Raw genomic sequence first — 17,388 nt, forward strand, 5'->3', positions numbered from 1 at the left:
AAATCAATAAGCAAAATTAAAAATGGAATGCTAAATACTTGAATAATTCCAAAAAATTTACTAAAAGAGGACCAAAGGGAAAAGAATTTTTAAAAGGTGACAAAATAACAATGAAATAATAAGATGAGCTACATATCAATATCAATAATTACATTAAGCACTTAAGTATTAAACACTCAAATTAAATTGCAGTGATTTTCAGAATAGAAGAAGCAAAACCCAAATATATTTTGTTTATAAGAGAAGCACCTTAAATATATAGACAAAGACAGGTTTAAAGTAAATGGCTATAAAAGCATATAAAGACAAAAATAAAGATAAGAAAACTAGAGTGGCTATAATAATACCAGATAAAACAGATTTAAAGACAAAAAGTGTTAACAGAGATAAAGGTATTTCATAACACTAACAGCCTCAATTAATTAGGAAGAAATAGCAATCATAAATATATATGCGCCTAATAGTGGAATTTCAAAATACCCGAAGTAAAATTTGACAAAATCGAAGGGAGAAATGGACAGTTTCACAATCATGGTTGGAGATTTTGACACTCCTTTCTCAGCAATTAATAAGAAAACTAGACAAAAACAATTAGCAAACAAATATAAGATCTGTACAGCACTATAAATACCTTGATCTAATTGGTATTTATAGAACACTAATCCCTATAAATGCATAAATGCACATTCTTTACACTAGAATTGTATGTGCTCTGTAGTATAAAACAATAAATTTTAAAAGATTTAAATCATATAGTGTGTTTTCTAGCACCAACAGAATTAAATTTATCAATAATTATACTTATCAATAATAATAAGATACCTAGGAAGGACACAAATTTTTGGAAATTAAGAAACATAATTCTAAATAAGCCAAAGGTCATAGAAAATATACAAATGAAGTAAGAATATATTTTAAATGGAATTATAATTAAAATACAACTTATCAAAATTTGCAGGAGCCACTAAAGCAGTGCTTAGAGGTAAATTTGTAAACCAAAAGTCAATTTTTAAAAATATCAGTAGAATTGATAAATATCTATTCAGACTATTCAAGAAAAATGAAAAAAAATAGCCATCAGGAATAAGAGAAGGGACATCATTACAGTTCTAAAATAATAAAAAAAGAAAAAGGAGATTTTACACAAATAAATTTGATAATTTAGATGAAATGTACAAAGATATAAAAGAACAAAACTAACCCAAGAAGAAATTGACCTGAATAACTTTACACCAATTAAAACAACTGAACTAGTGGTTTAAAGTTTTCCAACAACAACGACAACAAAAACTCCACGACCACAAAAAGGAAATGGTAATTATGTGACTTGATGGCAGTGTTAGCTAATGCTACAGTGATAACCATATTGCAATATATAAGCATATCAAGTCAACACTTTGTACACCTTAACCTTTTATAATGTTATATGTCCGTTATATCTCAGTAAAGCTGAAAAGAGAAAAAAAAACTCCAGGATCAAAAAAACTTTTTTGGCAAATTCAACCAAACATTTAAGAGGAAAAGCAATCAATGCTATACAAACTCCTTCAGAAAATAGAAGAAAACAAAATACTTTCAAAGTATTTTTATGATTATTACATTAATAATAAAATCAGACAATGACACTACAAGGAAAAACAAGAGATCAACATCCCCCAAGAACATAGATACAAAAATCCTCAAAAAAATGGCAAATTGAATATAATTGAATATATTGAAAGGATACTTATTACATTATGAGTATGTGTTTATCGCAGGACTGCAAGGTAGATTCAGTATTCAAAAAACTAAATCAATGCTATTAACTATATAAATAGAATAAAGGAGAAATGCCATATGTTATTTTAACAAATGCAGAAAAAGAATATGATCAAATTCAACACTTGTTAATGATAAAAACTCTTGGCAAACTAGAAATGGAAAGGAGCATCCTCAACCTGATTAATAGTATCTACCAAAAACATAAACAACAAAAGCCCTACTGTTAGTATCATTCAGGTGAAAAACTAAATTATCTCCACCTGAGCTTAGGACCCAGTTAAAGGTGTCTACTCTCACCTCTTATATTCTGTGTTGCACTTTTACTAGTAAAATATGTAAGAAAAAAATAAAGGACATCAAACTGGAAAACTGTCTTTGCAAACAGCAAAATTTGTAGATAGCAAATTCTAAGGCATTTGTGAAAATAAAAAGCTAATAGCAATAAAATTTATAAGGTTCACTGACTACAGGGTCAATGTACAAAAATCAATTTAATTTCTATGAGATGGTAATTCTCTCTGTACTCATCTGTATGTTCTACACAGTCCAGTCAAAATCCCCAAGGAATTTTTGTAGAAATTGCTGAAATATATATCAAAAACAGGGTGAAATAGAGATTTAAGAGTACACTTATCATGATGATGACTGATTACACTATGTTAATTACACTTGAATACAAATAAAATAAAATACATATCAAAAACAAAGGACCTAGAATAGCCAAACAACTTTGCAAATGAAAATAAAGTAAGGATGACTCACACCACCTGATTTTAAGACCTGCTCTAAAGGTATATTTAGAGTGGCATTGCTTTAAACATAATTAAATAGAACAATGGATCAGAATACAGAGTCCACAACTGGAGCCACACCTATAAGGGCTATCAAATTTTGACAAAGATTGCAAGGTAATTCAATGACAAAAAGGCAGTCTTTTCAATAAATGTTGGTGGAACAACTGGATATTGTAGCGGGTTGAATATATCCCCCATACACAAATTTATGTCCACCTAAAAGCTCAGAATGTGACCTTATTTGGAGAAAGTTTCTTTGCAGATGTAATTAGTTAAGGATCTCAGGACAATACCATGCTGGAATTAGAAAAGGCTCTAAATCCAATAACTGATGTCCTTACAAGAAGAGGAGAAATCAAGTGACACACAGAGAAGAAGGCCATGCAAAGAGGGAGGCAGAGATTGGAGTTATGCTGTGACAAACCAGGGAATGGCTGGAGCCATGAAAGGCCCAAAGAAGTAAGGAAGGATTTTTCCCCGGGGCCTGTGCACACCCAGATTTTGGATTTCTGGCTTCTGGAACTGTGAGATAATAAATTTATGTTGCTTTAAGCCACTCAGATTGTTGCAATTTGTTATGACAGCCCTAAAAGTGAATATAGATACTAATATAGATATGTATAAAAAGTGAGCCTCTAGTCTTACCTCACACCATACTCTAAAACTAATTGAGGATGGATCATAGACTAAACTAAATGCTAAAACTATAAAGCTTCTAAAAGAAAATATAAAATATCTTTATGACAGTGGTAAGATTTCCTGGACAGACCACAAAAAGCACTAATCACTTAAAAATGGATAAATTGAATTTCATCAAAATTTAAAACTTCTGTTCTTTAAAAATACCATTAAGGAAATGAAAAGGCAAACTACCAACTAGGAGAAAATATTCACAATGTTTCTAATATGATAAAAATATTTATAGGATATACAAGAAGCTTCTAAAAATCAATAACAAAAACACAACCCAACAAAAAAGGCAAAAGATTTGGGCATATACTCCACAAAGGAAGACTGAATTGCCAGTAGTCACATGAAACCCACCCAACATTATATGTTATTAGGGAAGGTGCCAATTAAAACCACAATAAGAGGGTAATTTAAGGTGAAACTGTATGAGAACTGTCTGTACTGTATAACTTTTCTCTAAATCTAAAGTTATTTCAAAATAGTTTTTTTAATTTTTTGAGTATATTTGACACATTGTTACATTAGTTTCAGATGTACAACATAGTGATTCAACTTCTCTATACGTTATGCTATGCTCACAGGTGTAGCCACCATCAGTCACCATTTGATGCTATTATATCATTGACTCTATTCTTTATGCTGTGATTTTCATTCCTGTGATTTATTTATTCCATAGCTAGAAACATGTATCTCCCACTCCCCTTCATCCATTTTGCCCATCCCCCCCCAACCTCTCTCCCCTCTGGCAACCTTCACTTTGCCCTCTGTATTTACAGGTCTGATTCTGCCTTTTGTTTGTTTGTTTAGTCATTTGTTTTTTTTAAAGATTTTATTTACTTATTTGAGAGTGAACAAGCAGGGAGGAGGGGCAGAGGGAGAAGGAGAAGCAGACTCCCTACTGAGCAGGACGCCCAATGCAGGGCTCGATCCCAGGAACCTGGGATCATGACCTGAGCCAAAGGCAGATGCTTAAGTGACTGAGCCACCCAGGTACCCCAACAGTTTGCTTTTTTTAAGATTCCACCTAGGAGTGAAATCATGTGGTATTTGTCTTTCTCAGTCTGAGTTATTTCTCTTAGTATAATATTGTCTAGGTCCATCCATATTGTCACAAATGACATGATCTCATCCTTTTTTTTTTAATGGCTGTATAATATTATGAATACATACCACATCTTTCTTACCCATTTGTCCATCAGTGGATACTTAGGTTGTTTCCATACCTTGGCTATTGTAAATAATTCTGCAATAAACACCAGAGTGTATGTATCTTTTTGAATTAGTGTGTTCATTTTCTTTGGGTAAATACCCTGTACACTGTTGTTGGGAATGTAAGTTAGTATAGCAACTGTGGAAAATAATATGGAGGCTCCTTAAAAAGTTAAAAATAGAAATTCCATGTGATCCAATAATTTCAAAATAGTTTTTAAAAAACCAATGAGATACTACCACACATCCACCAGAATGGCTAAAATAAAAAATACCAACAACACCAATTTTTGGCAAGGGTGTGACGCAACAGGAACTCTTATATATCGCTGGTAAGCCAGTAAAATTTTACAATTTCAAAAAAAATCTGTAAACTTAAAAAAAATAAACCTATATCTGCTCTGATTCAGCCCCTAGACTCCTAGATATTTGCCAAAGAGAACTGAAAACATGTCCACAAAATGACTTGTACATAAATGTTTATAGCAGCATTATTCAACATAGCCCCAAATCAGAAACAACCCAAATTCTATCAGTATAAAAATAGGTAAACCAACCGTGGTATATTCATACCATGGACATTCCTCAGTAATAAGAAACAACTAATACATGCATGCAGCAACATGGATAAATCTCAAAAATGTTAAGTACAAGAAGCTAGATACAAAAAAATGTGCATTTTGTATGCTTTTATGCATATGAAGTTTAAGAGCTGACAAAGCTATTCTGAGGGAAATGGAAAACAGAACAGTGATTGCCAGTTGCAGTATAAATTGACAGGAAGGGAATACAAGAGAATTTGGGGGGATTGTAGAAATATTCCATTCCTTTACTGAGGTTGTGGTTACATAAGTATATATATTTTTCATAATTCATCAGTTTTACATTTAAAATATGTGTATTTCACTATACATAAATTTCACTTTGATTTTTAAAAAAGAAAAAGAAAGGGGCCCCTGAGTGGTGCACTTGGTTAAGGCGTCCAACTCTTGGTTTCAGCTCAGGTCCCGATCTCAGGGTCTTGAGATAGAGCCCCACATCAGGCTCCATGGTCAGTGCAGTGTCTGCTTAGGAGTCTCTCTCCCTCTCCCCCTTCCCCTTTTGCATTCGCTCACTCTCTCTTTCTATAAAAAAGGCAAATAAATCTTTAAAAAAGAAAAAAGAAAAAAAAACCTAAGTCTTAGAGAGGCAGAGGCAAATGGATTCCCCAGGTCTGTGTCAAGTTCATGCAGGTGCCTTAAGACCTAGATCTCATTGTCTCAGCAAACACCTTTATACTAGGCAACTGATATTCCAACAACAAAAATGGACAATTCCATACTCTTAGCACTTCAATCCAATCAATCTAATCCCACTTCAGTCCAATCCCAGGTGTATGAAAAGCCAATCCACTGTGTTTTCCAGCTTCCCTTCTCTCTTCAGGTGCAGATCTCAGATGTGTTTCCAACTCCTACAAGAATGGGAGTTCTTCACAGAATGCCTCAACTTTACTTTCCAACTTATCCAAGCCATATCCCCAAAAGCAAGAATTATAAATGCATTTCTACCATCTTGTTGGGTTTATGTTTGATGCAAAAGCCAAATAAGGAACTGTCAACCTTTTGCTGGAGAAGTAAAACAGTAAGACAGGCACAAGTATCATAACCCAGTTGTTTATCCTGTCTTGAAATAAAACTAATGGTTATTTTTTTAACCTACTTTACTTAAATGACCAAGGATTTTGGTGTTTAAATTGCTATTATCCAAGCATCCACTAATATAGCTGTAGTCCCAGGAGTTGCGGAGGTCCTCCACAAATGCAGCCCTCCACAAATACCTCTAATACTAGGATATGCCAACTCAACAGAAAAATCGATGGTATACTCTCAGAAACACCTCATACTTCATAAAGTACTTATATTCACAGTTACCACTTCCACTACATCTTCACATCTTGTGAACATGATGAGGAAATCTGCTTCTCAATAATAGTAGCTACTATTTACTGAACATTTTAATGAGGCATCGCTGTGCATTGTTTTATTTTATCCTAAACAACCTTATTAGATAAGTATGACCATAATTATATCTGTTTTCCAGATGAAGAAACTGAGATGCTCAGAAGTGACACAATTATTAAATGGCAGAGCCAGGAATTTAATTCAGAATCACCTGACAACAGAGCTCTCACTTAAATACTAAGCTATGCTGCTTTCTTGTTAAATCTTTATCAGGCCCGTAGCTTGGGTTTGCTTACAAAGGGAGTTTGAGCCATGAATACAGCTTCTGACATGTTATAGTTACATAGTTATAACTATTTGCATATATATATATATAATAGTTTTATAGTTATATTATATAGTTATAAGTTCACTCCTGCATGATGACAGGAGAAAGGGGGCATATGATCACAGTTATGAAATTGTTTCAAGATAAGAAAGGAGGGAGGGTCACTAGAATTATCTAGTTATCAAAATATTTACCTGGACAGTCTCTGTAATCATTGCAGTGCGGGCAAGGGAAATAATAAGTCATTGCCCAGGGATCCATTCCTCTGAGTATTCAAAAGAGAAGAAATTCTTGGCAATTGAATTTATAGCCATTAAATGCTTTCATTGCAATGTTTGTTTTCTTTTTCAAGTCATTAATTGCAGTTGGAAAAATTTAGGGACCTCAAGGCAAATTGTTCAGCCTTGATGGGACTCTGGCATGACTTGCAAAGTGTTACAGAAGGCAGGTCCAGAATATGAGTCTTGATATCTTCCCAGGCACCACAATGGGGTGCCTCAGGGTCCAGTTCTTAAAAGCTTTTACCCTCACACAAAACAGTGGAGTCATCATTTTTCAGAATAATAAAATACTTCTTTCAGTTCATGCCATAAGTGTGAAGAGTTTTTCAATTTTTCCTGAACATTTTCCCATATTTCTTGCAACAATAGAAGATTATTCAAATTAACCTCATCCATTCAGGTATTTAACATCAATATACCCACATTCAGAAATAAAAGAAGATTTTCTATCTCAAGAACTTCTTATTAACTGTTCTTATCTGGTCAAATTTCACTAGGCAGTCCACAGGAAGTTGTAGATCCTAGCGCTTCCCGGATATTGGACTTTCTCCCACGTCTCTGCCTGGAACTGCCAGCTGAGTTATTGCTGTCGGAGAATTATGCAGTGTGTCTGGGTTTTGAGGTTATCTGATCAGCACAGGCATTAGTGAGTAAAGTTTCCTTTCCCCCCAGCCAAAGAATTACAAACTCAGAGTCTCAGGCCTGGGATAAACTAAAAGGCCATTTTGTCCAACTTGTAGTCAATGTCTGTGTCACTTGAGCATCATATTCAGGATCCTGTAATAATAGAAGAATAGAAATAAATTTACTGAGTGCTTACTGTATACTGAGGATAGTGTTTTATGCATCATTTCATTTAATATTTATAACATCACTCTAACATAAAAATTATTTTACAGATGACAAAAATAAAGTTCAGAGAAGTTAGATGGTTTGGCCAAGGTTACATAGAAGTGGCAGGATCAAGATTCAAAACACTGTCCATCTTCAGAGCCCATACCCTTAAACATCACATTGTCCCTCAAAATTCAATTATCTGAGATAATTCCCAGCTCTAATAGTCCATCAAGGTGTTCCTGAAAGTTGGCTCATATTTGTCAGAATATCCATATCAGTGTTAGACTCAGAAAATTTGGTTACCATGCTTCTTCCTTCTCATTTTTCCTCTTCTTCTCCCAACAAAAACAACAAACCTACTTTGATTTTTAATATTAGTCCCTCTATCCATGGTAAGAAAAAATATTGGTTAGCATAAAAATGAAGCTGGTCATCAAATCATGAATTTCTAAGACAAAATAAAAGCCTAACTTAAAGACAATATGTGAAAATTGGGACCAAAGATAAACCTGTCATAAGCCATTATTAAGTTATCGAGTTCAAATTTAAGTAGACTCAAGATCTCCCGGTGAAAATGAATCTTGCAGTTTTTCACTGGGTTTTATATAACAGAATGGCAAGAGTTGTTTGTCTGACTTGTTTACAGTTATTTGTATTTAGAGCTCTTCACTCTTTCTACCTGCTTGTTGGTGACCTCTTCCAGAGAAGGGACCATATCTTTCATTTCTTTCTGCTTTTATTTTATTTATTTATTTATTTATTTTTAATTATTATATTATGTTAGTCACCATACAGTATTTTAAAGTGCCTATACATTTATCCTTCCAACATTTATCAAGCACCGCTTTTGTCCTTGGCACAGTATTGAGCACTAGAAACACTTGAAAAAATATATTCTCCATCTCAGTTTAGTGAAAAAAAAACTCTAAACCACAGCTGCAATTTAATACACAGAATGCTCTAACAGAAGTATGTGTGTAGTCCTGTAAGAGCACAGTAGGTAGCACAGTGTCATACATATTACAGAAGCTCAATATCCATTTGTTCAATTTAATTTACTTAAAAAGAAGAAAAGTTTAGCTCAGTAAAGGGGAACCATGACCTACAATGTAGATCAAGGCCACAATAAGTATCTAAAACCAAGCGTTCTCAATGCAAGCTCCCCCATAACTCCCACTTACGTCCCCAAACTAAGACCAACACACAGAGACAAAGGATATCAAAATGGAAGAACCGGGCGCCTGGGTAGCGTAGTCGTTAAGCATTTGCCTTCGGCTCAGGGCGTGATCCCGGTGTTCCCGCATCGAGTCCCACACCAGGCTCCTCCGCTGGGAGCCTGCTTCTTCCTCTCCCACTCCCCTGCTATGTTCCCTCTCTCGCTGGCTGTCTCTCTGTCACATTAATAAATAAAATCTTTAAAAAAATAAATAAAAATGGAAGAACCAATTCCCTAATTTTAGGTGTTTTTACCCCAACACTCCACTCTGAAAGTGTAATCTTAGAGAATATCCTATTATCATATAGCCCCAAAGTAGGTTATGAGTGGGTTGGGACTGAAGATGGTAGCAGAAATGATGAAGCAGAAACTTTCCTGTGTTAGTACTGGTGAAAGTTTTAGGGGTAGAGAGGGTGGGGATAGAGGATGCCTACCATGAATGGATAAAAAGTGACAAGCTAAAAGTGATATGGGGGTAAGAGCTTCTAAAAATAGGGAATAAACAGTTGTATAATGTTGGATTGTAGAGAGCAGTAGGTAAATAATTAGTGTTTCCAGCAGAGGTAAACAGTAAACAAGACTAGCTAATTAGTAAGAACTTGATGAAAACCAATTACATTTTTTTTTAAACCAATTACTAAAGTAGACTACTGGTTGTTTTTGGATGGTTATTAGGAAAAATCTTTGGGTGGGATATCATTGCAAGAGAAAAGAGCAGGACATGCTTGAGATTCTCTCATTTCCTGTCTCTTCCACACTCTATAACCCCTCTCTACTCACATTTCTTCATTTCTTCGCCCTCACCATTCTCTTTGATCCCTAATTTTCATCAAACAAGTAGATAAAGCATTATACCAGGTATTGAGATAAATGATACATCATTCCTGCCCTCAAAGGGTTTACAAAGAGGAGATGAATACGTACTATATATACTCAATTAACTACAATTTATTGAAGAAAGTGGTATGTGTTATAACAGAGGAGGAAAAAACCAAACTAGAGGAAGTGAGAGCACAAGAGGAAAATATTAATTCTGACTTGGGAGAAAGACTTCTTGGAAGACACTGAGAACTAAACCACTTGAATTTTAGTGGAGAGAATATGGATGGGCAGCCATTCTGGTCAGAGGGATGTGAGGAAATTCATAGAAAGTGGCATGACTGGAGAATGCTGGGTAAATGATCTATATTCTAGAAACTACAAATCACTCTTGAAAGACATTGAAGAAGACACAAAAAGATGGAAAAATATTCCATGCTCATGGATCAAAAGAATTAACATAGCTAAAATGTCCATGCTACCCAGAGCAATCTACACTTTCAATGCTATCCCGATCAAAATACCAATGACATTTTTCAAAGAACTGGAACAAATAGCCCTTAAATTTGTATGGAACCAGAAAAGGCCCCGAATCACCAAGGAATTGTTGAAAAGGAAAAACAAAGCTGGGGGCATCACAATGCCGGATTTCAAGCTGTACTACAAAGCTGGGATCACAAAGACAGCATGGTACTGGCACAAAAACAGACACATAGACCAATGGAACAGAACAGAGAACCCAGAAATGGACCCTTGGCTCTTTGGGCAACTAATTTTTGATAAAGCAGGAAAAAAACATCCAGTGGAAAAAAGACAGTCTCTTCAATAAATGGTGCTGGGAAAATTGGACAGCTACATGCAAAAGAATGAAACTTGACCACTCTCTCACACCATACACAAAGATAAACTCTAAATGGAAGAAAGACCTCGATGTGAGACAGGAATCCATCAAAATCCTAGAGGAGAGCATAGGCAGCAACCTCTTTGACATCACCCACAGCAACCTTTTTCACGACACATCTCCAAAGGCAAGAAAAACAAAAGATAAAATGAACTTGTGAGACTTCATCAAGATAAAAAGCTTCTGCACCGCCAAGGAATCAGTCAAAATAACTAAGAGGCAGCCCACGGAATGGGAGAAGATATTTGCAAATGATACTACAGAAAAAAGACTGGTATCCAAGATCTACAAAGAACTTCTCAAACTTCATACATGAGAAACAAATAATCAAATCAAAAAATGGCCAGAAGATATGAACAGACACTTTCCAATGAAGACATACAAATGGCTAACAGACACTTGAAAAAATGTTCAAAATCATTAGCCATCAGGGAAATTCAAATCAAAACCACACTCAGATACCACCTTATGCCAGTTAGAATGGCAAAAATTGACAAGGCAAGAAACAATTGTTGGAGAGGATGTGGAGAAAGGGGATCCCTCCTACATTGCTGGTGGGAATGCAAGTTGGTACAGCCACTCTGGAAAACAGTGTGGAGGTCCCTTAAAAAGTTAAAAATGGAGCTACCCTATGACTCAGCAATTGCACTACTGGGTATTTACCTCAAAGATACAGACGTAGTGAAGAGAAGGGCCATAAGCACCCCAATGTTCATAGCAGCATTGTCCACAATAGCTAAATTGTGGAAGGAGCTGAGATGCCCTTCAACAGATGACTGGATTAAGAAGATGTGGTCCATATATACAATGGAATATTACTCAGCTATCAGAAAGAACGATTTCTCAACATTTGCTGCAACACAGACGGGACTGGAGGAGATAATGCTAAGTGAAATAAGTCAAGCAGAGAAAGACAATTATCATATGGTTTCTCTCATCTATGGAACATAAGAACTAGGAAGATCGGTAGGAGAAGAAAGGGATAAAGAAAAGGGGGGTAATTAGAAGGGGAATGAAGCATGAGAGACTATGGACTCTGAGAAACAAACTGAGGGCTTCAGAGGGGATGGGGGTGGGGGAATGGGATCGGCTGGTGATGGGTAGTAAGGAGGGCACGTATTGCATGGTGCGCTGGGTGTTATACGCAACTAATGAATCATGGAACTTTACATCAAAAACTAGGGATGTACTGTATGGTGACTAACATAATATAATTAAAAAAAAAAAAGAATGCTGAGTATGTCAAATCTAGGGAGGCCAACTCATCCTAGTTTGCCTGTGATTTCCCAGGTTTTTGCACTGGAAATCCTGTATCCTAGGAAACCCCTCAGTCCCAGGCAAATAGGGAATGTTGGTCATTCTAAATATGTATGGGACTTTGGGTACATACATCATAGAGAGCAAACAAATAAAAAAGAAACCAAGGATTAGTGAATACAACCAAAAAAAAAATTAGGTAGGACAGATAATAAAGGATAATGAAAGGTACTGAATGTCAGGTTAAGAAATTATGCCTTGATTTTGGAGGCAGTGGAGAATGAAAGGGTTTTGGGTAAAGGAGTGATATAATCAAAACATAAGATTATTCTGGAAAAAAGTGACCAGGGAAGATGAAAAAGGTGAAATCTTTTTTTTTTAAGTTTTTATTTAAATTCCAGTTAGTTAACGAACAGTGTAATATTAGTTTCAGGTATACAATTTAGTGATTCAGCCCTTCCATACCACACCCAGTGCTCATCACGGCATGTGACCTCCTTAACCCCCATCACCTGTTTCACCCATCCTCCTGGTAACCATCAGTTTGTCCTCTATAGTTAAGACTCTGTTTCTTAACTGGAATCCTCATATATTGTTATTGTTGATAGGAACATAAAATGGCGTAGCCACATTGGAAAACAGTCTGGCGGTGCCTTACAAAGTTAAACATAGAATTATCATATTATCCAGCAATTCCAATTCTGCGTATATACACAAAAAAATCGAAAGCAGGGACTCAAACATTTGTACACCAATGTTCCTAGCAGCATTATTCTCAATAGCCAAATGGTAGAAACAACCCATTCAACAGATGAATGGATACACAAAATGTAGTACATATCCAAATCAATGCCACTGAACTTTATATTTTAAAATGGTTAAAATGAGGGGCGCCTGGGTGGCACAGTTGGTTAAGCATCTGACTCTTGGTTTCAGCTCAGGTCCTGATCTCAGAGTCATGAATCAAGCCCCATGTTGGCTCCCTGCTCTGCACCAAGTCTGTTTGTCTCCCTCTCCCTTTGCCCCTCCCCACCATGTCTGCATGCCCTCTCTCTCTCAAGTAAATAAAATATTTTTAAAATGGAAAAAAAAGACTCTGTTTCTTAGTCTGCCTCTCTCTTTTCCCCTTTGCTAGTTCATTTTGTTCCTTAAATTCCACATATGAGTGAAATCATACGGTATTTGTCTTTCTCTGACCAACTTATTTCACTTAGCATAATACTTTAGCTCCATCCATGTCATTACAAATGGCAAGATTTCATTCTTTTGATGGCTGAGTAATATTCTATTGTGTGTATGTGTGTGTGTGTGTGTATACATACCACATCTTCTTTAATCTTCTTTATTCATTCATCAGTTAATGGACACTTGGGCTCTTTACATAATTTGGCTATTGTTGATAATGCTGCTACAAACATTGGGGTGCACATACTAAAAAGGGTAAAATCTATTGTGGAACAAATTGCGGGAGTCCATGTGAAAGATATACAGAAGAGTTTGACAAGGGAATCTGTAACAGGGAAGGAGCAGAGGAGCCACAAGACATAATGCAGTAGTAAAAATCAATGATCCATAGTGACTGATATAAGAAATTTAAGGAAAGGGGGATGATGACTAAGGTTCCCAACCTGGTTTATTGGGAAAATTCAGGTGCCATTAGAAGTAGGAAATAAAAATAATAGTTTTATTTATTTATTTATTTATTTATTTAATTTTTTATTATATTATGTTAGTCACCATACAGTACATCCCTGGTTTTTGATGTAAAGTTCCATGATTCATTACTTGCGTATAACACCCAGTGCACCATGCAATATGTGCCCTCCTTACTACCCATCACCAGCCTATCCCATTCCCCCACCTCCCTCCCTTCTGAAGCCCTCAGTTTGTTTCTCAGAGTCCATAGTCTCTCATGCTTCATTCCCCCTTCTGATTACCCCCCCTTCTTTATCCCTTTCTTCTCCTACCGATCTTCCTAGTTCTTATGTTCCATAGATGAGAGAAAACCATATGATAATTGTCTTTCTCTGCTTGACTTATTTCACTTAGCATTATCTCCTCCAGTCCCGTCCATGTTGCAGCTAATGTTGAGAAATCGTTGTTTTAAAATAGGATGCTGACAAATATATTTCAATTTTTTTAAATTTTAGTTTCCAACAGTGTGGGGCTTGGGGAGCCAAATGGGCATATGACTTTTCAGCTAAAGAAAGATACCTGACCTGTAGCTATAAGATTTGGAAGCCATGAATACAAAGAATTATACAAAGTCATAAAGCCAGATATGACCATCTATGGAAAGAGTAAAGTTATAGGAATTAGGAAGGAATATATGGTGGTCATTTGAGTCTTTCAAAAGCACTCCTATTCTCACATTTTACCAGATACATGACATCATTGACATTTACAGATACATGGCATCACTGCCATATGATTGCTTTAGTCAACTCAAAATGAATAAAAGAGATTTACATTACTTGCAAGCAGAAGCTTAAAGAGGCAATGCATGGTTCAACATGCCTCTTTTCTCTTGCCTTAGCAATCATTAAAGCATGCATCAAGAAGAATATTAATCAGTCTGGGTGTCTAGGTAACTTCAGTGAGCAAAGACCCACTGCTGATAGATTTGTAGCATGGGCAAGAAATGAACTTTTGTTGTTTCAAGCCATTCATAATTTGAGGATTGTTTGTTGCTATAGAGTAAGCTAGCTTATCATGAATATTACAGATATTTGAGAAATGCATATATTTAGAAGTCAGAAAAAAGAGGGAGCTGACATACTAAAACAATAAGTAAAGAGGTGAGGGGTGAATTGAGAGAAAATTAATCTTAGAAGACAGGGAAGAAAAATTTCAAGAGGTGAGAATGGTAAAAAGTGTTAGAATTAATTAAAGATAGAGAAAGAACACTGGATTCAGCCATTAGTAGTACATTGGGTCAGGTTCTAGTAGGTTCAATTGTGTGATGGAAACAGAAACTGTGAGTTGACTTACTCATCTTGTATCATTGAAACTTTGTACTCTTTGACTAGTACCTCTCCATCTCCTTCCTCCCAGTCCCTGGCAACCATCATTCTAATCTCTGCTTGTATGATTTTGACTATTTTAGGTTCTTCATGTAAGTAGTATCATGTAGTATTGTCTTTCTGTGCCTGGCTTATTTCACTTAGCATTAATACCTTCCAGGTTTATTCATGTGGCCACAAATAGCAGGATTTCCTTCTTTTTTAAGCTGAATAATATTCCATTGTATGTATATGTTACCAGATTCGGGTTCTTGGGCCTGACAACCATAAAAATGAGGTGGGACTCAAAGATCAAAGGCACAGGTAAGGCTTTATTGGAGTTACAGCTTGAGTTGAAGGAAGACAAACCAACAACAGAGAACAGTTAGGCTTGTCTCCCAAAACAGAGGGGAGGCTCTGTTTATATATAGAATGTTCCCTCCTCCTGATTGGCTGGAAGGCAACTCAGGCAGATCATTGGTGCTTTCTGGAGCCCAGTATCCCCTATTTTAAGTTTGGCTTGTATCTGGGGCTGCATTCATGAGGCATCCCAGTTCTGTTGTGCAAGAGAGGCAGTTTAACCACAACCACCAACAGAAAGTGCCCCAGGTGTACAATGTTTTTCACTTGGGGCTTGTTCCCATGAACCTTGACTGCCTCAAATATACCACATTTTCTTTATCCATTCATCCACCAACGGGCATTTCGGTTGCTTCCATGTTTTTGGTATTTCTGAAAAATGCCACAGTGAACATGGAAGTGCAGATATCTCTTTGAGCTCCCAATTTAAATGCCTTCAGATATAGAAGTGGAATTTCTGGGTCATCAGTCCTAGAGAAGCACCATACCACGTAGAGCCTATAGTTAACGGTAGTGTATTGTATGCTTTAAAAATTACTAAGAGTGTAGGTCTTATGTTGTATTGTTATCAATCATAATAATAAAGAGGGCAGGAAGAAATTTTTGGAAGTGATATGTTTATGGCTTAGATTGTGTTGATGGTTTCACAGGTATATACCTACCAAACCCATCAAGTTGTATATACTAAATATGTACAGATTTTTGTATGTCAATCATGCCTCAATAAAGTGTATTTTTTTTAAATATGCATTGAATTTAGGAGCTAACAGGGAGTGTGGAAGTGGAGATAAGTAATGACCATAATCCTAAAAAAAAACTTGGTGAGAAAGGCAAGTTGCTTACCCAGTGCCCTGCCTCTCTTTTGATAAGCATAGTTCCTTCTCTCTCCATCTCTTTGCTTCTTCTCTTCCTTGATATTCTCCTAGTTTACTCCCTAGATCTCTTTTTCTCCTGGATGTTTCTTCTCTCCCTCTGCCTTCTCTGGACTTCTGTTTCTCTCTGCCATGTCTTATTCCTCATAATTATGACACCATAGATTCTCCAGTTGTACAGACTGGGCCCAGTTCAGTGGCTTATCAATCTTATTTACTTTTATTTATTAAAAAATATTATTATAAAAAAAGATAAAAAGCTTCTGCACAGCCAAAGAAACAGTCAAAAAAAACTAAGAGGCAGCCCACGGAATGGGAGAAGATATTTGCAAATGATACTACAGATAAAAGACTAGTATCCAAGATCTACAAAGAACTTCTCAAACTCAATACACGAGAAACAAATAATCAAATCAAAAAATGGGCAGAAGATATGAACAGACACTTTTCCAATGAAGACATACAAATGGCTAACAGACACATGAAAAAAATGTTCAAAATCATTAGCCATCAGGGAAATTCAAATCAAAACCACACTCAGATACCACCTTATGCCACTTAGAATGGCAAAAATTGACAAGGCAAGAAACAACAATTGTTGGAGAGGATGTGGAGAAAGGGGATCCCTCACATTGTTGGTGGGAATGCAAGTTGGTACAGCCACTCTGGAAAACAGTGTGGAGGTCCCTTAAAAAGTTAAAAATGGAGCTACCCTATGATCCAGCCATTGCACTACTGTGTGTTTACCCCAAAGATACAGACGTAGTGAAGAGAAGGGCCATAAGCACCCCAATGTTCATAGCAGCATTGTCCACAATAGCTAAATTGTGGAAGGAGCTGAGATGCCCTTCAACAGATGACTGGATTAAGAAGCTGTGGTCCATATATACAATGGAATATTACTCAGCTATCAGAAAGAACGAATTCTCAACATTTGCTGCAACATGGACGGCACTGGAGGAGATAATGCTAAGTGAAATAAGTCAAGCAGAGAAAGACAATTATCATATGATTTCTCTCATCTATGGAACATAAGAACTAGGAGGATCGGTAGGGGAAGAAAGGGATAAAGAAAAGGGGGGTAATCAGAAGGGGGAATGAAACATGAGAGACTATGGACT

General features: G+C 36.1%; 1 long non-coding RNA gene across 2 annotated transcripts in view; it reads right to left on the reverse strand.

Moving 5' to 3' along the window:
• Window positions 1-4,619: 4,619 nt before the first annotated feature.
• Window positions 4,620-17,388, reverse strand: part of LOC117797396 — a 180,423-nt gene continuing 167,654 nt past the window's right edge. Inside the window, exons 4-5 of one of the 2 annotated variants that reach the window (XR_004622330.1) lie at window positions 6,917-7,780; window positions 4,620-5,904 (exon numbers count right to left, since the gene is read on the reverse strand). This is a non-coding gene — a long non-coding RNA (uncharacterized LOC117797396). Of the gene's footprint in view, window positions 7,781-17,388 lie in introns of both variants that reach the window. The other variant, XR_004622327.1, reaches the window with a different exon arrangement.

The sequence above is a fragment of the Ailuropoda melanoleuca genome, chromosome X (assembly GCF_002007445.2).
Source record: "Ailuropoda melanoleuca isolate Jingjing chromosome X, ASM200744v2, whole genome shotgun sequence".
Taxonomy (NCBI): domain Eukaryota; kingdom Metazoa; phylum Chordata; class Mammalia; order Carnivora; family Ursidae; genus Ailuropoda; species Ailuropoda melanoleuca.